Source organism: Salarias fasciatus, chromosome 23, assembly GCF_902148845.1.
Source record: "Salarias fasciatus chromosome 23, fSalaFa1.1, whole genome shotgun sequence".
Taxonomy (NCBI): domain Eukaryota; kingdom Metazoa; phylum Chordata; class Actinopteri; order Blenniiformes; family Blenniidae; genus Salarias; species Salarias fasciatus.
In genome coordinates, this window is record NC_043766.1 from 907,501 (window position 1) to 929,047 (window position 21,547).

A 21,547-nucleotide genomic window follows, 5' to 3' on the forward strand; every position below is an offset into this window, starting at 1 on the left:
AGCGTGGACATTTATGTATTCCTTTAACCATGTTTCCAGTTTTATGATCATAAAACTGGCTAAAGCTAAAGTCTTGAGCACCTGAACATTTTTTTTTTTTTTTTTTTTTTTTTTTTGGTCAGGGGCTTCACACCACAGTGGCGGCCAACGCTTGAAAGGTTATTTCATTGCAGAGTTTAAGTAGTACAGACAAATGTGTTGTTTCATGTTAGATATTTTCACTTACTTTTGAATATCTATTGAAAAATTTCAAAGAACTAGCAATAATAATGAAACAAAAAAAAAAAAAAAACATCTGGTGATCTTTTCAACGTCGTTTTTCTCGTCTAGTTTTGGTCCCATGAAGGTGCAGACTGTAACGTCTTTTCCGGCATCTGATTAACGTCTAGTATTGACGTCCTCCGTAGCCACAGCTGTCCACATTTGATCCCGAGTGTTTGCTCCCTGATTTTGTCCAAGATCTCATTGCCAGTGCTTTGAAATGAGTGTGACCCCCACCACTGCCTGACAGCTAAAAAAAAAAAAAAAAACATTTGTGAAAGGCCACCAATTATAAACGCTTTATGAGTTGGAATTAATGCTTTTATTAAGGGGTTATTAACTTGTCCAAATTACATTTGCACATGTCAAAGGATATCAGAAAGAGACCGAGTCGAATCCGGAGTTGAAAAGGCCCTTTCCCTTTCTTTCGGTTCTGCTGATTCCAGAAAAAAAAAACAACAACAAAAAAAAAACCTGCTTATTTTAAAGTGACAACAATGCCTGCTTCATTTGGACGAGGCCAGGTTTGCGACAGATTTTGCTTCACCTTCCCCCCCTTCATCACTTGACGTCAGGTCGTTTCGCCGAGAGAGGAAAGTTAGCCAGAGAACTGCCAGTTCCAGACGGTCGACTGCCTCCGAACTTTAGCTCCCAGAAACCACCAGGAGACTGACAGGTGTAGATGTTCGAACCACCTCGCTGAAGCAGTAGCAGGGAGAGAAGGGAGAGAGTAGGCTGGGAGCAGAGGGCCGAAGGGAAACGAAAAACACAAACGGGGAAATTTTGGTTCTGCACAACCTTGATTTTTGAGCTTTCTTTAGCTCAGCAGATGACGTGAGCCTGATTTCTGCACCTCATCTCATACATAAACCAAGTGGTTTACGGCAACCGGCAAAACATGAAGGTAATGCAGAAGTGCAGAACAGTTGTAATACTGGGGGAATCCCAGCAGGGGGCGATGATGCGAGTATCAAAAAGAGCCCCGATCTCATCTGTTGATTTGATTTTTAGATTAAAGTTTTGCTTAAATTGCCAGGATGCGGTCACGTGACAGGCTGGACCAATCACGTTTCCATCCGGTTTCAAATGTTCAACACGGAGAAGTCCTGCTTTAGACGCTCAACACGGGATTTCAGAACGCTGCGGGGGACGCCATGTAAGTTTTGTTCATCTTTATAAACAGTCAGTGCTTGAAACCCTCTTTTTTTTTTTTTTTTTTTACATTAAATTAGAAACTTACTTTCACCGTTGACAATAAATGATCTGGAAAAAGGCATTTTTCTATCACCATCAGTTGGTAGTTCTTCTCCTCGAATATGGTTAAAAAAAAAAAAAAAATCATCCATATTTAAATATTTCTACACAATGTTTCCGTGAGGACTGATTATCTCTCATCTTCTCTGTTCTCACCCAGCTCTGACTAGTCTCTTTTTTTCCAGAATTCTCCCCGTCTCTTCATGGAAGGACACTTCATTTCCTGTGGCAGCACTCTCATGTTGGCACAGTAGTTTCTTATCAGTGATGAAACCGCATTTCTACTGCAAATATTGGCGTATCGGTAGTGAGACGTGAAGCCTCTTTTGATCTGCTCGAGCGTCCCCGCATTAAGTGCACGCACTGCCAACTCCCCATATATTGTGCATTAGACTCTCGTTTTGATGCATCAGCAAGAATTAGACTTGACGGACTTGCTGCGTGAGAGTGTGTGTTTTATGAAATGGAGTTGATCAAATGTAACGTAAAGATTGTCAAAGAGGGGAATTTAGAATTTCTACATTTTTTTTTTTTAAATGGCAGATAGACAACTATCATTTGTTGTACTTCTAGTAATTGCGTTTGTGCTCGTCTCTTTCCACCTGCCTCCCTCCTTTGCTCATTTCTCCATCTCAAAGTGTCCATATTTAGCCCTGCGAAGTAGACGTCGCACACTGAAGTGAGAAGACAAAGAGCGATTGGTCACAAAGTTAAAACACTTCCACTGATCCAAAATTAATAGTGTTATCATCGGGTGCAGGAAGAGCCGGATCCTGAGACACCGCAGATATTATTCTTGCTGCTTGGTCTCAGTAGGAGATGTACTCTTTGAAATGCAGAATTCAAAAGCTGTCCCAGAATAACAACAGTCGTGTTGAATTTGAACAGAAAATACGAGTCACGTGATGTGGAAAGATCAAACTGCTTATCGAAAAGACTGCCGATAACTCGACTCCACTGCATGCATGATCCCCAAACACTTGATTTAATGTGAACCAACAACATATTACAAGAAGTTCTCTTTGAAAAGTCAGCAATCCTTCACCACAGTTTGGCTGCTGGTAATTTTTCTCTGAAAGCTGAGGTGACAAGACTTCTCTTACCATACCAGACGTCTGACCACATCAAAGGCCAATCCCCAACTTTCCCTTAACTTTTCCCTTATCTGGAAGGTGAAAAGCAGATCAATACAAAATGCGACTTACGCTGATTTTTAGAAACCCACAGGATATTGTGTACCACGAGTATGTAAACGCCAAAACTACCAAATGAAAGAGTGAGCTGTCTTCGGTCATCTGGAAAAGAGTTTGCTTCGACCCTTCTCCAATTCTTCAGTAATCGGCAGTAATCTCTGACCAAAAAAATGGAGGAAAAAAAGCAACATTTCAAGAGGAACAGTGACTGTTATTTTCCCTAAAGCCAAAAAAAAAAAAAAAAAAAACATCAGAACAGCGGTTTTCCTGCTATAAAACAAGATAAACAGCGCTGAAAATGGGATTTTGACAGCAAAATAATCGTTTATTTACAGACACACATGACAAAAGTGTCAGATCTTTTTACAGTTGTCGAGCCAGTAGAGGCACCACGACTCACATGTTGTTCGAGGGAGAGCTGCCCCAAAAGTCTGGTTTCTGGAAACACACACACACACACACACACACACACACACACACACACACACACAAGTTCTAAAAAGTTTAATTTGTTGCAGCCAGTTCTGCGACTGTTGTGCTAACTGTTAGCATGTCAATGGCGGGACTTTTTTTCATAAGGCATGCTGTGATTTATTGCGTTTTATGGCGTCATGTCTATGTGGAAAGCAGAATTCGGCCTTTTTGAAGCCACTATCATCGCCCCCTGCTGGCATTTCCCCAGAATTACAGCTTTTCTGCATTTCAGCGTTATCTTCACGTTTTTACCAGTGGAGGTTGGCGCTTGGGACAAACCGAGCTTGATTCACTGACAAAGCTTTATTTCTATGGCTCTGCAGGCACTGTGCATGCAGCTTTCTCCAAACCAGCGATCTTCCATCCTCAAGTCCTTTTATAATTATCGATATTAGCACATCTGTGACAGTTTGGTGGGGATTTCTTAAAAGAAATGGTTCACTCACTAACGTTTTGGTGACAATTCTGAGCAGCACAGTATTGTCTGGTTGTAGAATTGGAATTGTCGGATTTGTTCTGTTTAACTTCTTCCACTGCATCCTAACACTGAGAAGTGATGACGCAATATTCCAAGATGGCGGCCCGCGGATCGCCTCGTGCAGAGACGGCTTGTTTAAAGCTGCAGCGTCATATTCAATCCAGAAAGAAAGAGAGAGAAAAACGCCGTTTACTTCCTGGAGACGTCACGACGTCACGGCCGCCCCGTCCAATCAGAACGCCCAGTAGAAAATGCGAGTTACTCCATCTTTCAGACACGATTCTCAGTGCATCTCGTCAGTAGATCAGCCTGCATCAACTCGCAGCCAGTAAATGGATTAGGCCCATACTGCTTTTTTTTTTTTTTTTTTTTTTTGTCTTCAGGGTGAAAATTAGTTCTTGATTGCAGTGCGCATTAGCATGCGCCCTGCTCTAATATTTTAGTGTTGCTCCGACACATTAGTTGAGCTGTCAGCCCTGTGTGGGTCAGTCTAATGACTGATTCACTCATTAAGTTCAGCTGAAGTTACAGCAGTAAATCAAAGACTGGTGCACACGTTATCGTGGTCTATTACAGTTAATCAGTCATCATTTCAGTCCAATACTTTCAGTATCAGTGTGTCTGCTGCGGACAGTCTGATGCTACAGCTATTATGAAAGAACATCTGTCAAGGTGCTGCCAGGTGGACTGGGCCAAATTAAAGCTGCGGCTACTGGTGTATCAGTAGTTCTGAGTTGTTCAGTCAGATGACAGGCAGTGTGACTTCTGCTTAAAGGATAAGTTCGGTTTAAACAGTTTCCACATTGTTTATAGAATGAGTAGAGGGCTTTTCTGATCCGATAAGTTTCGATCCAAAGTCGAGCTGCAGACATCCGTGTACTGTTAGCCAATGGGGCAAACGGCTTTAATCGTCCAAAAACTCATTAGTTTCACCAATATTTCCTCATGGTCCGCTCACGACACGATCTCTGAACTGCAAACATCTTCTTCTTCTTCTTCTTCTTCTTCTTTGGAGAGGGTGGCAACCAACAACTTGGGTGCACAGCGCCACCTGCTGTGTCTCTTGGTGAATGTACTTCAGTTTACATCCTGATCACTGTATTCACTTCAGAGATCTGTAAAACCTCAACAGCATGTATTTTGAGACCCCGGGCTGTGGTGGAGGAGAGGCTGAGCGGACCATGAGGAAATATTAACGAAATAATGAGTTTTTGGACGATTAAAGCCGTTTTGGGAGCCAACGCCACACATGCCCCATTGGCTAACAGTATACGGATGTCTGCAGCTCTCCTTTGGATCTGAATTTCTCCCGAACCACTTATCGGATCAGAAAAGCCTTCTGGGTGAGTATATTGTTCTACGTCGTTCTACAAACAACGTGAAAACTGTTTAAACCGAACTTATCCTTTAAATACATGAGTGATATTGTCCTGGAGCTCCTTCCTTGTGAATGAGGAAAACCATACTTGTCCGTAACAGTCTCAAGTGTTTCAGTCGCAATGGTATTGTTCCTAAAATACTGAAACAAAAAACAGGCCCAGCTCTCACCCAGCAATGCTATCTCTACCCTCGGACTCCCCTTCGTCCTGCTTTTACCATCACACACACACACAGACACACACAGACACACACACGTGCTCGCAATCACCTGAAAACATGGGAATGACGGTAATCTATGCTGGCTGTGGGACAGGTTTTGGTCGCAGGCGCCACTGGCCTGTCATCATGATCTCGGCGCTGCGGCTCGGTTGTTGTGTGTCCAATTAACGCAATGATATCATGTGGCTGACACGGTCATGAAAAATTAACAATATTTCACACAACACAATGTGCAGGCATGTCACACGGCGGCAGCTGACCGGTGTAAACACCCGAGCCCAGCTCGGAGAGGGCTCGGTGTGGAGCCCGCACACACATAACGAGTGAGTTTTTAAAATGAGCGTTTTACTGAACGGAGTTGGAGAAAATGAATGACTTTTGAAGGTTCTCAGAGGATTCCTCAGACCATTATTAATACGGAGCATGTGCCAGAACAATAAAGTCACATTTGCGAACACAGCGGCGAACGTTTAAAGAATTACTGTTCATCAGCAAATAACGCGAGGAACACTTTTCCCATGTTATTTTTTATTTCACTGAACTTAAAAGAGGATCGGCTGATAAAATTAGAACTTGATAGCCGATCTAAGTTTTCTTTATGGGATTTTATTGACAATAACTGGCCGATGTATTTGATACTAGACTGAAGTATCCTGAATCATTACATTGCTACTGCGTGCACTGAACGTAATTAAATTAATTGGCAATTCAAGTTGATATATTCTATAATAATTGAATTAACTATGTCATTAGCTGGTTTATCTTGCACATGTGTGATGGGAGGGATTGTTCCAGCGTTCTCTTCGCTCGTTTTGCTTTAGCAGCGTGACATTCTTTCCATGTCTCACGTTCTGGAATCTTTACACCTGAAATGGAACTGAAAGCAACTTAAAAGGTTTGTGTTTTCACTTCAAAACATTGTCTTCATCGTCTCCAAGCCGATCGCATGCGGCGAGCCTTTTAACTGAGACGGCGCTCAAGTGTTTGACGGTACTTCAGTTGTGATTAACTCCGGGTTTAATGAGTGTCGGTGTGTGACCTTCAAAGCACAGATTGACATTAACAGTGATTACAGTCCTCACAGCTAGTCTCTGCATTCAGAATCTCACAAATAGATAACTCCGTTCCAACCAGATATATTAAATGCTGTCGTGCAGACGCAGGTATGGCAAGATACCTTCGGAAGAAGCGCGCTCAGATAAACCAGAACGTATTCTGTGTCTGCAGCGCCAGATGACAAATATTAATTTTATCAAGCGATTCACCCTTGGTAGCTCTCTCTCTCTCTCTCTCTCCTGTGTGTGTGTGTGTGTGTGTGTTTCTCTTGGCCTTTCCTCAGCTGTGGGCCCCTGGGATCCACTGGGCTGCTATTTGAAGCCCAGGACCTAGTTTCACAGCTACCATGTGCCCCGTCTCAGATGCACACTTTATGGAAGAAGGGAATGAGACAGTAGGAGGATACAGACAAGAGAGACACGAGCGCTGCAGCAGGAACCCTACAGTTGATGGAGGCCAATCATTATCATAAAATGATCAAAGATTTTCTGCAATACCTGCATTTCAAATAATAATAATAATACTAACAAGAAGAAGAAGAAGAAGAAAAACTGTATCAGGGCCCTATTAAATTCATTTGTTATCTGGTCCGTTCCAATTTATTTTCTCATCCCCCCTCAGTCACTCTAAAACACGTTTGAGTTTGTCCTCAGTCATGACCTGAGTGGTGGATTTGCATAAGCGAAAGCACCGATTCGGTTCTCCTTTCAATCTTTGTGATTGCTTAGCAATGTAATATGTCGGTGTGGCACAGTCTGGGGGTTTTCTGAATGGATGAACTGACAAAAAAAAAAAAAAAAAAAAACCTTTTCCCATTCTGGGACAATAATAATTTGCCACAGAGAGTAGTTTCATTATTAGGAGTTAAAGAGACAAAGTAAAAAGGGCGTCTCGAATGACGTACACGTGCGACGGAAGAAAAAGGAAGCGGGAAATCGGAATGTCTGCAGAAATGGATAGGTGTGAAGAGGAAGAGGAGTGAGAGATGAGAGCACAAGCTGCAGAGGAGGCCGGAGACAGCAGAGAAGACATAAATATGCATCGCTATGTGCTATCTTTGCAGAGGAGCTTTGACATTAGCTGCGAACTTACAAACCAGGCACCACTGCCATCTCCCTTCCTACTGTCTTCTCGGACTGCATTCCACTCGTCTTCAACCTCTGCCAGTTCCTACACACACGTCTGCACACAGGAGAGTCATGAGTATCGGCGCAAGCACCCGTACAGAAGTGTTGTCAGTCTCTGGTGCATCAAAACCAATATCTGCTCTCTCCAAATTAATTACCAGCTCTCGCCCTGGCTTGCCTCTGTAATAAGTCTCTCAGGGAGAAGAAGTGATGGACGATACCGTGTCCTCTCCCTGCCTGCACATATGGCCTGACAACTATTCCCCCTTCAGCCGTGGTCTTTACAACCACCTCCTCGCCGCCCTCATGCTGTGTGGGTAGAAAAGAATGAACCACAGAGACAATCACTCCTCGAATCGGCTTTGTGTCGAGTAGAATTAAGTCGCGGTACATAATAGGACCTGTGCTGCAGAAATAGCACCCCCTGACCCTCCCACCCGCCGCATGTATTGTATTCAATCTGAAATGACTTGTTGAATATAGGGGCTAGGAAGAGAGGTGGTGGGGGGGGATGGCCGCAGTGTGGCAGGGCATTTGTGAGATGAAGCTGCTCAGATGTTTGTGAAGGGCCGCGGCAGAAGCAAGACTTTGATCATCCATCCTCTTGGCTACCTGCCCGGTGTGGTTGTCAATTCCAACGGCACACTGTTACACAAACTGCAAGTGGCCCAAGCGGGCTTGGGTAACAAACGATTCTGAAACTTAGAGAGGTTGGACTCTGTCCAGAGCTCTGCACGAGCAACATTTACCAAAACAGGTGCAGCAAGTTTGCTCAGCAAGCTTCAGATGCAATAAACTGAAGAAACACTCCCACAGTTACAGAAACAGCCCCCTCTGACCCAGCTCCTGATTCAGCACCTTCTACATCCACACGTTTCTATTAGGGTTATGGTCAGTTGTGACTGTGGCAGGGCATTCGGGGATCCAAGCTCGGGGCACATCATGTCACATCACAGACTCACATCATGTTTCTCTTTGGCTGGATTCATTTGTTGGGCAGCAACAGAAAATTCTCCAAGACTCTTGCTGCTTGGCGCCACTGTTGGAACATTAGTATGACAACAACCACAAATACCTACAAATGTATTTGGCAGGAAATAGCAATGGTGTGAAAAGCTCTCGATCCAGGTTTGCTCTGGCATCGGCAGCTTTATTATATCCAAGGCACAGTTTCTGCTGAAAGTGACACCGCTTAAGCTAAAGTAAATCTGAGGTCTCGAGATAAACGCACGCTTATTATTTTCATCTCAGAGTCAACTAAATCTTCTGTTCACCTCCTATTTAGTTCCAGATGGACAGTAGTTATAACTCTTTCTGCCACTGGAGGGCTTTGTCTGTTGGATGGGAACATATGTTCTATTTTTTTTTTTTTTTTTTTAGGATAGGATAAAAAAAAAAAAAAAAGTGCTGTCATTTTTCTTGGAAGGACAGTTCCACTCCATACCCCCCAGTGGGCATTTTCACCACTTGAGTAAAACTCATGACACATCACTTCTTGTATTAGGATCTTGGCTGTAGGCATGAATGACAACGCTTTGTCACCCACAGCGGCTGTTTTTAATTGTGCTGAAAGCGGTAGGTACTTTAAATGCCTGGGAAACAAAGAGGCAACAAAAAGTGAAGTGTTCAACATTTACTGAAATTCTGAGTCACTGTGAGGTCTGAAAGTGACTGAGACGATGGAAAGACGTTTTAATGTGCCTGCTCCTCAAGCAAATGAACAAACTTTTAAAAGATATTCTTCTTCTACATACTGTCTGAACTTCACAATCGCAGATGCTGGAAAAAAAAAAAAAAAAAAAATCACAGCTGAACTATGATGAACTTGCTGAGGTAAACTCAGGACGGAACACCAGCCCATCGAGGGCTAAAGCTGCGTTCACACCGCCAAATGATTTCCGCGATTTTGCGTCAAAATGCAGTTGAAAGCAATGGGGGAACGCGCGTTCCCAGCGCGACGCGTCGGACGTGTTTTCGCGGCGTGTCGGGGCGTTCTTGCGTCGGCGGCGCGTCGTGATTTTGCGGCAACCAATCAGAGAGCGTCTCCATAGTGACGTAGGTCAGGGGGCGGGACCGGGGAAAGCGACACTGGCACGGCTCAACGGTGAAACTCACCGAACTCCGACCGTCCGTGGATCATATCGTGCACCCAGGCACGGCGTACTGTCCGCCGACGGCGTCGTCTTGTGGCTTTATTAGGCAAATACCACTCGCTCAACAGGATTAGCCATGATGCTAAGCTAACGCAATAAAAGGCCGGGAGTCCCGCCTTCCCACCACGGACGCACCGCGTCAAAACGCGGCGCCTTTGTTCCGTGTCGGACCTTAAAATCGACGTGCATTCAACTCCTCGCATTGTTGCGATTTTTGACGCAAAATCGCATTCGGTGTGAACGCGGCTTAAGACAGGCCAGACACTGGCAGGCCTCGGAAAACCGCCGCATTCATCCAACTTTGTATTATTGGAAGAATCAGAAGCATACACTCATGCTTTCCCACCGCTGCACCATCATATCACATCTCTTGCAGTCATGTGCTCTTCAGCGCTGTAGAGAGAATCAATCATCAACTTCATGGGAAATCAACTTGAATTGATTTGTTTTCCTTGACACCTATACATGTGACTGATCTGATCTTTAGCATCTGGGTCTCTGATTTTCTTACTGTTAAAAGGAGTTGTTTTGCTCTCCACCCTTTCCTCCTCTTGCTCATCTCGCATTCTTGACTTTTCTCAGTCAGGTAAATTCGATTACATTCGGAACTAGATAAATAAAATTAAACTGAAAAGGATGGATGGATGGATGGATGGATGGACGGATGACCGCTTGTTCCATAGATGGATGAAAGAGTGAAAGGATGAACCTCGAGCATGAAGAGCAAGTCTGAAATGGGACCTGAAGCAGGTCGTTAAACTATATTGCAAGTCGTGCCTGCAAGGGCTAAATCATGAAAGCCGAGCTCCGTAAGTTTCATTTTTCAAAAAGCCCACGGTCTGAAAAGTGTTTTGCTAAGGTACACATATTGTGGTCAAAGAGTGATTTATTTCATTTCTCTCATGGCTTTCTAATCTCATCTGATGGTGCAAGAACAGCCGCCTGGCTGCTTCGAGGGGGAAAGAAGAGTCCCGTCCTGTCAATGAGCATAGCTTTGTAATTTGCTATGAATGTTGTTGTTAAAAAAAGAAAAATGTGTGTATGTGTATATATATATATATATATATATATATATATATATATATATATATATATATATATGCTGCTTTTCAAATGTTTGAATGCGGAGTTCTGTATCGTGCTTTTAAAGAACTAAACCAGGGGTCTAGGGTGAGAAAAACAAGACTTTTCTAAGCCGCCTTTTAGGTTTTAAAGATGAGATCTTTGTGGTGCTGCGACTGAAGAAGAAGAAGAACCGCCGTCTCAGAGTTAACTCTGAGGTCAGAAAACTGAAAGCTCCACACTGCAGCGAGGAACAAACACGGCCCCCATCAGATGTTCAAAATCTAAAGGACTGCGTTTTCTTTCTGAAATAGAAAGGGTGTGCAGCTGTGGCCTCTGCGTAGGTCTGGGAGAGAGGGGAGGAAAAAAAAAAACAAACTCTGTAAATTACATCTAATTGAACTCAGTCGACAGTCATCAGTCATGCAAACAAAAGAAGCTCAAACAGAGCAAAAAATTACGAATTATCGCCAGAGCAGCTCACATGTACGACTGTGATGATTCTTCAAGACCAACATGTTTTCTAAACCTCCAGCAAGTTGACCTGAGTGCGGAGCTCTTCTGCAGTGTGTGTGTGTGTGTGTGTTTTTTTATGAACTACATTAGAATGATTTCTAAAGAGTCTTTTTTTAAATAGCAAAGCAAGAAAAGTTTTGATTGCTCCACAGTCCACCACTTCCATTGGCTTCAGTTGAAAAACGATGAAGCGCCCCCACCAAAAAAAAAAAAAAAAAAAAAAAAAAAAAACTACCACCAGTCGCTACTGCAGCCAATTTACACAGAAATTCAAATTCTGAATTTCTAACCAGTCCTGCCGAATGCTCCATGTACGGTAGCCATTACAGGCCAAATGCAGACACTGGAATCATCCTTTCAACATCTAGATTTCTATTTCGATGTTGGTCAGTGGAATGGGCTCCTGGCTTTGCTCTTAGTCCGTTAACAGGCTGAGTCTGGTGGCAGTACAGGGGGAGCTGTTCCTCGCTCTAATCCTCATGTAGCAGCGGCGAGGATTTCCAATACTCCATAAATTCCGGGCTTATCTCCAGACAGTGACTAGTAAATGGTAAGCAATGCTATCAATCATGGAGCTCCCTGCTGTGTGATTCATAGTAATGTGTTTCCATTTAAAATTCCCCCAGGGTGGAGGAGAGAGGCAAGAAGAAAAGAGAACAGCGAGTCTCTGGGCATCAAATTCCTCACCACAATCAATACGTTTAGCTCAAACACCCCATGCCTCGGCCTGCTCTGGGAAAATAAATGTATTAAGGTATGGGAAAAATGCATTAAAGCAGAAGGGAAATGCGTTTTGGTGAAAAGAGAATAATCATGAATGAACCATCAAAGCAGCGGCCGGCGCTACGTATGAAGACACGAGTCTTTATAAGAGACGCTGGAGTGGAGCAGCTTTGAAATACTGCCACGCTAATGGTGCATTAGTTCAAAGTCAGAGCGATTGAGGCCTCTTGCGGACGAGAAGCGAGAGAGATGAATAACGAGATGGCATGACAGTGAATAAAGGTAGCATCGGGACAAGCTGCGAGATAGTAAAAGTGAATTTACGAACTTAATCGCTGCCGTTTTCGTGTCTATCACCTTACAGTTCATTAGTCCTTTCTCATCAGGAGCTCCTGTGTTCACCACCGACCACACTGACCCGCTGGGCTCTCGACCCGCTATTTCATTTCAGTCACTTCAATCAATTCAGTCAGCCCCTCCCGCGCCGTGAAAACGCTCTGTTTTCCCATGTTGACGTCACACGGTGAAGACGGCTCCCCTGATGGCTCCCGCAGGCCCTCGGCAATCAGCGTTGCTGCTTTCTTGTATCTCCGATTACGGAGATAAACTTTAACCATCGTCTGAAAGCAACAGTCAAGCAGGAGCAAGAGTCTGAAGGGTCTGCGCTTGGTGAGTTTCTAACAGGAAAAGGCGTTTTCGTGTGTCTTTGCGTGAAGAGAAGCTAAAGCTAACGAGCTCAAGCTAACCCTTAGAGGCGCTAACGCAGCTCCGATTGGTTGAAGTAGCTGTCAGTCAAAGTCCACAGGGGGAGAGGCGGGACTTTCAGTGAAACAGAGCGTTTTCTCTTCCGGGTTTCAGAATTAGCCCCAGAAAATCTTTTATTTCACACAAAATGACTTTTCCTTAGCGCCAAACATAAACTATTACCATGTTAATGGCATTTCTAGGGTTTGGACGAGCTAAAAAAGCAGGATACAGCCCCTTTAAAACTAAGATATATGAATGCAAAATTTGATTTCTGTTTGATTTGGCAAAAAAAAAAAAAAAAATTATGAAAACAGTTCCGGTTATAAAATAGGCTGGACCCCTCCCCTCCCCTCCTGCCCCCGACGACACTGAGCACAATGCATCACGCTTTCTGTGACGGTTAAAACAAATAGATCCAGCAAAACACCCACCGTCTCCCCCCCCCCCCCCCCCCCCGGCCCCCCCCCCCTGCCCGGCCGTCCCGGCTGTCAAAGCCGAGTGGACCATAACGGCCGATCCTTCCTCCGCACGGCTATCCTCACCATCTTCCTGAGAAGCTTCAAGGAGCCACACGCCATCAATCACAGCTCTGCTGTGAGAAGCATGAAGAGTCCATCCATCACAAGCCGCTCTCCTTAAATTGCTTGAAAGGAACGTGTATGGGAGGAAGTGATGACCAGGAACTCTGCTCGCAATCATTATAGATATAATATATTTTTACATAGCAGAGAAAGAAAACAGCAGGTATATGTAGTTGTGTGACTGAAGTAGAGCTGGGCGACGTATCGTGTTAATTCGATTTTATTTTTTTCAATCGATGTGAAAAAAAAATTAAATCTCAACATTGAGTTGAATGTTTTCTGTCCCTCCGCCATTTTTACCGGACACGTGTAATACACACAGCGGCCACAGCAGGAGGACTGGCGCTGTAGCGCTGTAGCGTTTGACAGAAGAAAAGAAAAGAGAAAAAAAAAAAAGCTTATGAGCTTTCTTCAAAGACACACAGTCATTAAAGGAGACAGGTTTTTAATGGAATACAGGTCATTATTAGAGGATTTACGGTATGATAAAAAAGAAAATGACACTTAAGTCGCGTGTTTTGGTGGTGCTTCAATTTGATCTGTGGGATTTTTTTATAAATTGTTTTTTTTTTTTTTCTCCAGTTTTCCTTTGATTTCTTTATTTCAATGCAGTGCTCTTGCAAGTGTTCCTGTTAAAATGACCTCAGTAGTAACTATATTGCCTATACAGTTAAATGCTGACGTTTTGGCTTTCAATAAAAGATCCTATTTTTGAAAAATGTTTCATTGTGCTTCTTTACACAGAAAAAAAAAAATCGATTAGAATTATTTATCGGATTTCAAGCAAAAAAAAAAAAAAAAAAAATCGAGATTTAATTTTTTGGCTATATCGCCCAGCCCGAGACTGAAGTCAACTCCCTTAAAAATCTTTATTAGATCCTGTGCTTTTCCTTGGTATCGTGGCGTAGCTCTCGGAGTGTGCACCGCAGATCATTAGTACCCACAGATTAGTTTCAAGCTAATGGCCACTGCCAACAAACACTATTTCATTTTACTGATTAGTCAAATAAGTTGGCAATGGTGCTGACATGCATAATTTGTACTTTCACGAACAAGAAAATGAAAATGCTCTTAACAGACTCCGTGGAACTTAGGGCTGAGGACAACCATGCTGCTGAAACAAAAAACAAAAACAAGGCGAACTGGATCCGATGATCTTTGAATCCCAGTGCTTTCGGTTTTAATCGCATTAATCGCGATTAACTCATGGAGGGGTGTCAATGATTTTTTTTTTTTTTTTTTTTTTATTGTGATTAATCTCAGGATTAATGTTTAAGATAAAAATGTTCTCAAAGATATTATGTTTCCATTCCTGTGCAGTACAGGTGCATTATGGGACATTGCTTTTGCATTATGAGGATTAGATTCGTCTTAATGAGGACTCCTTTATATGCATCAGAGACGCGAAAACCTGCCGTAACTTCGGCATTCAGCGTTCGACCTGTCCTCCGTTGCAGGACTGGAGGGATGAGCTTCAGGAGGTTCCCAAACAACAGGTCAGTATGAAATATTGCGAAAAAAGAGCATCCCTGAGAAGTCAAGGTCAAGTGAGGGAGGATGCGCCATGAGAAGCTCTTTGCTATATTGGCTCTTGTAGTGTGCTTCACAGCAGATCGCAGGAGGAGCACAGGGCCGATCGACCGTCCCTACAAATGGGTCTCCAAGTGTAGCAATCAAACGCAAATGGCTCAGGTAACACACGAGTGTGTCCGACAATTGTGGAGCTCGTTTCAGAGGACACGACGAGCCGGAATATTCCCAGTGGAGGAGGAGGAGAAGCGCAGCTGTCACATGTGAAGGACGAGGTGAGTGTGTGTGTGTGTGTGTGTGTGTGTGTGTGAACAAATGTGTATTTGCACAATAGCGTGGGTCATGTAAGATAACGTTTTGTCAGTGGAAAGTCAGATATTTGCACAGTAGTACAAAGAAATTCACTCCTCATCCGTAACTGTGGCATAAAGGACACAAAATTGAAAAAGATCAACATATACAGTTCACCTAACATCCCTCACTTCCTCAGTCCCTCACTTCCTCCAGTGGCCAGCCAATCAGCCGTCCTCAACCCACTTCAGGCAGCACTCCCCTCCTGCCCCGCGTTAACCACTCAATCAACCAGTCAGCACTCACACACACTCCCGAGAAGACGGCAGATCCTCGATGGAAGTGACAGTGTATCAAAACTGAAATGAGCAGAGAAGCCTTTTTCTTTTGAAGGTTACGACTGCATGATTTGATCCATAAATAAAAATCATAATAAATCATCCGCTCTGCAATTCCGCTTTCTTCTTTAGGTTGCACATTTTAAGACAAAACTAAAAGTAAGAAACAAAAACGACTGTTCCTTTTTGTTTTCATGCTTATTCCGCAAAAAAAAGCGATGCCAAGTACCTAATGACTGTAATCCCAGGCGGTGCCGGAGAGCGACGTCAGTGGAAACGCTTCTTTTTCTGCCGGCGCCGCACATCGCCGACACGGGAAGACATTGTTGCTCACTGGACTTGCCTCTCATGTGGCAGACCCACATTTAAGACCTGATCATGGCATCAAATTTTTCAAACGTGAAGACACAGTTTTGTTTGTTCTTTTTTTCCTCACACTTATGGCTTTGGTCATAACTTTTTTCTTTCTCTTGTCCAGCAGCACACAGATCATTCACATGCAAATAAATAACAACAATAAATACAAGTGCTCGGTTGGGTAGGTTTCTCTCTGACACCAACCCTGACTTGACAAAAAGTCACAGCTTTCAGATCCCTTCAACAAAGAGGTTCCACTTCCTCCATGTTAATGACTTTTCAGCTCAAATATGGAGTTCCACAGGGTTCTGTCTTAGGATTTATACTCATTGTACCTGCTTCCTGAAGGGAACATCACGAGGAAATACTCCATTAACTTCCACTGTGATGCAGATGATATACAAATCGATTGATCTGTGAAACCAGACAACACTGATCAACTCGTCTAACTACAAGTTTGTTTTAAAGACATCAAAGTCTTGATGAGGCGGAATTTTACTTTATTAAATTTTCTCAATTCAGACAAAACATAAGTTTATATATATATATATGTGTGTGTGTGTGTATGTATATATATATATTTGGCCCAAAACACCTGAGAGAGAAACTATATAAACATCTAGAACCACTGAGCGGAAACTTGGTGTTACTTTAGGCCAGGACTTATTTCGATTGAAAAATGAATCCATGCATTTGTTCCCTACAGAGTAGACTATTGTAATTTCCTGTAATCAGGCTTTCAGTCAAGACCTTTATAGCTAGTAAAGCTTCAGTTAGAGCCGCTTCAGGACTCTCTGGAACATTTTCTAGAGAAGCTGCTGGAGGTTGAGACTGCTGGAGGACCCACACTGAGCTTCTTTCCATTCTCACTCACCATATTTCACTATAATGTGTCACTATTATCTCTCTTCTTGTCTGTTCTCTCTCTCTCCCTCTTTCCCTGCCTCTCTCTCTCTTTCTCTCTCTCTCTCTTCATATTTATTCAAGTATTAAATAACCATGATAGATTTTGTAGCTGCCACGGGACTTAAATGAAATTAGCTTTGTCTTTTTCAGGCTCCGTTTTGCAGATTTAAAAACATTCAGAAGAAATAGTTCAGTGTGAAATATCGTACACACTGGACTGAAATGGAAGTTTGAATCACTGCGCTGTTGGATGCTTTACATTCAGGTACACGTTCATGCTATGTTTAAACAGCAGAACAGGCACAAAGTAAATGTAATGCATTGTGATGTAAGAAACAACTGGGCAGATCTGAAGCACCGTCTCACCAAGAGTCTGTGGCATATCCCCCATTAAAACACAACAAAGGCCGAACAAACATGTCACCGAGCAAACAAAGCTGAAATGGAAATAGGTCTGCTTTCATTTTACTTTCATTCCCCGATATTCGCTTGCAGGCATGAGGGAAATGAAGACTGAGTGATGCTTGGTGACCACAAAGGACCTTTTCCTTTTGCAAACGATCCGTTTGGACTATGCCCTCACTCTGTATTTCCAGCAAGTCAACACAGTCCCAAAACTCATAAATACATTTCACCAAACCCCATTAGTGATCTATTGCTGAGAAGCCTTTGAATTAAACTTTTCAAATAATCTCCTGACTTTTTCATAAGCTTACAATACACGCAATGAAAAACCGAATATGCAGTCTGGGAGAAAAGATATATATTTTTGTCATCACACAATCCTGGCCCGCTGTCTCTTCCTACTTCAATTTGGAAGGTCCGGCAAGGTGTTGAGAGGCCACATAAAGAGAGATGGAAAGAATAAATGGATGGCTACGGTCTTTCTAAAGGCAGATTTCTCATTATGGCAGAGTTAAATCAAACCAAGATGGCAATTTAAGGCTGATTAGGGCAACACATTAGAGCTGGGCTGAGATTATGAATAGGAGCGCCATCATAAAAATGTAAGAAGTGATAGAGTAGCTGCGATTTAACATCAGAATAAATAAAACCACTTCATGGTAATGGGTTTTGAAGTGCCGTCCCCGAAAACTAAATGGTTTGATCTGAACTTTGATATAACAAATGTCTTTATCAATCTTAGTCCTTGAAATTATTTGCAGTCAAGAGGATGCTTCTAACCCATTCCTCTCAATCCGGAAATATTTCAAAGCCTGCAAATAATATTTGGAAAGACTATATTTACAATGACTCTCAATTGCAAGCTCTGGATATTTAGATTCTTGCATATGTTTTTTGTTTTTTTTTGAGAAATGCAAGTTAGAGGCCAAAGAGGTACATAATTTGAGCTCTTTGTGAGGCAGGTGAAATAATCCACTTTGACCAAAGGTTTCCTCCTCTGAGTCTGGTTCTGCAGGTTTCAGCAAGTTTTCAACAACTCTAGAGAAAATAATTTGTAGTGTCTTTGTAATGTCATACCTGATGCTTCTGGAAACGCTTCAAATGTGACATATTTATGAAAGTTTTCTTCATTTGTGCTTTAAGTTGGTCAGACGACTGAAAAGCCAAACAGCTGCCTCAGGTGAACATTTTTCCACGCTCCAAAACAAAAACAAACAGGGAGAGGCATGAAAGCCTTCAGAGAAATGGGAACTCATATTGAACGCAAAAAAAAAAAAAAAAAAAAAAAAAAAAAAGGGAAGCCCTTCACTGAACCTGGCGATGCTTGAATGTTTGTGGTTTATTAAGGCCGAACAGCAGTGTTGTGAAACAGCCAGCGGTGTTAATCTGTTTAATCTTACCCTAAACAACACGCTATCTCTGCCGCTGCCATTGATCATCTACGGCCTGCTATCTGCTCCCCCGAGACACTCCCATATTATGCCTCTCACCAGCCAATCCGCTTAGTGGCTAATAATCTCCTTTATCCCCAAAAGATATCCAAAGTTAGCACGGTGGTGCCTGAGGGGGCACCTCAGCCGCAGCGTCTGGGGCGAGAGCGGCTAAATCTGACTGTTGTTCTTGATTCAAGCAGGATATGGTGCATGGAAAGCATTGAGGAATACACTCTGTTCACCGTGCGAGGCTTTCCTCAGTAGACACCGTCTGTTACTGTAAAGATAAATCTTAAGAGAACATTGCTGACAGGACAGTTTGGCTGACTTTAAAAAAAAAAAACACTTGCTTGTGGCAGTCTGGTCAGGCTTCTGATGCACGCCCTCAGCAGGGCCTCACCTGGCCTCACCTGGCTTTGGAACATTCAATGAGTCAAATACAAGTCTCACTTGGCATCTGTTTCTTTTCTTTTTTTTTTCCACAGCAAAGCACCAGCTATGGGATATCAGAATATGTGTTTTCAGGGGAAATATCCACCCAATCCAGGTCACACAATAGGCAGTGATCATATCCAGTTACAACCTGCCTTCCATCCCAGACCTGGACTTGTCCAGGGCCAGGAAGCGGGCAGGAAACGTCTCTGCAGACCCCTCACACCCCACACACACACACACACACACACACACACTCTTCAAACTCCCGTCCAGTAGGCGTTACAGAGCCCTGCGCGCCAAAACCAGCAGACGCAGAGCCAGTTTCTTCCCTGATGACCTCTCAGTCGACAGAGTCTCAGGATCCAGTGTAAAAACTAACACTTAAAATACTGCACTACCCAAGAACCCCGCCCGCTGAACATCATCGTGTTAAAGACGTTATTTTCTATATTGTTCTCTCCTGTTCTTCCTTTCATTTCTTTAGAAATGTTCATTCGATTGTAAATATTGGGACTTCCTGCTTTTCATCCATCCATCCGTTTTCTACCGCTTATCCGGGGGTGGGGGGGCGGGGGCAGCAGTCTCAGCAGGGATGCCCAAACTTCCCTGTCCCCAGACTCTTCCTCCAGCTCCTCTGGGAGGATCCCAAGGCGTTCCCAGGCCAGCCGAGAGACATAGTCTCTCCAGCGTGTCCTAGGTTTTCCCCGGGGTCTCCTCCCAGTGGAGAAACCTGGCCTAACCAGATGCCCAAGCCACCTCAGCCCCTCTCGATGCGGAGGAGTAAGTTCATGACCATAGGTGAGGGTGGGAATGTAGATTGACCGGCAAATCCAGAGCTTCGCCTTTTGGCTCGGCTCCCTCTTCAACACAATGGACCGATGCAACGACCGCATCACTGCAGCCGCTGCACCGATCCATCTGTCAATCTCACCTCCATCCGTCACCCACTCGTGAACAAGACCCATCCATCCATCCATCTTCAACCGCTTATCCGGGGCCAGGTCGCGGGGGCAGCAGTCTCAGCAGAGATGCCCAGACTTCCCCGTCCCCAGACACTTCCTCCAGCTCTTCCGGGAGGATCCCAAGGCATTCCCAGGCCAGCCGAGAGACATAGTCTCTCCAGCGTGTCCTGGGTCTTCCCCGGGGTCTCCTCCCGGTGGGACATGCCTGGAAAACCTCCCCAGGGAGGCGTCCAGGAGGCATCCTGAACAGATGCCCGAGCCACCTCAGCTGGCCCCTCTCGATGTGGAGGAGAAGCGGCTCTACTCCGAGCTCCTCCCTGGTGACTGAGCTCCTCACCCTATCTCTAAGGGAGCGCCCAGCCACCCTACGGAGGAAGCTCATTTCGGCCGCTTGTGTCCGGGATCTTGTCCTTTCGGTCATGACCCAAAGTTCATGACCATAGGTGAGGGTGGGAACGTAGATTGACCGGTAAATCGAGAGCTTCGCCTTTCGGCTCAGCTCCCTCTTCACCACAACGGACCGATACAACAACCGCATCACTGCAGACGCTGCACCGATCCGCCTGTCAATCTCACGCTCCATCCGTCCCTCACTCGTGAACAAGACCCCAAGATACTTAAACTCCTCCACCTGGGCTAGGGTCTCTCCACCTACCTGGAGAGGGCAAGCCACCTTGTTCCGGTTGAGGACCATGGCCTCGGATTTGGAGGTGCTGATCCTCATTCCTGTCGCTTCACACTCGGCTGCGAACCGCCCCAGTGCATGCTGTAGGTCCTGGTTCGATGAAGCCAACAGGACAACATCATCTGCAAAAAGCAGAGATGAAATCCTGTGGTCCCCGAACCGGACCCCCTCCGGCCCCTGGCTGCACCTAGAAATTCTGTCCATAAAAATGATGAACAGAACCGGTGACAAAGGGCAGCCCTGCCGGAGTCCAACATGCACCGGGAACAGGTCCGACTTACTGCCGGCAATGCGGACCACACTCCTGCTCCGGTCATACAGAGAACGGACGGCCCTTAACAGGGGGCCCCGGACTCCGTATTCCCGGAGCACCCCCCATAAGACACCACAAGGGACGCGGTTGAACGCCTTCTCCAAATCCACAAAACACATGTGGACTGGTTGGGCAAACTCCCACAACCCCTCGAGCACCCTATGGAGGGTGTAGAGCTGGTCCACTGTTCCACGACCAGGACGAAAACCGCATTGTTCCTCCTGAATCCGAGGTTCGACTATCAGTCGGATCCTCCTCTCCAGTACCCTGGAATAGACTTTCCCGGGGAGGCTGAGGAGTGTGATGCCCCTATAGTTGGAGCACACCCTCCGGTCCCTTTTTTTAAACAGGGGGACCACCACCCTGGTCTGCCAGTCCAGAGGCACCATCCCCGACTGCCACGCAATGTTGCAGAGACGTGTCAACCAAGACAGTCCCTGCACATCCAGAGACTTGAGGTACTCAGGGCGAATCTCGTCCACCCCCGGTGCCTTGCCACCGAGGAGCTTACCGACCACCTCGGTGACTTCGGCTTGGGTGATGGACGAGTCCACCTCTGAGACCTCAGCCTCTGCTTCCTCCACGGAAGACGTGGCGACGGGATTGAGGAGGTCCTCGAAGTATTCCTTCCACCGTCCTATGATATCCCCAGTTGAGGTCAGCAACTC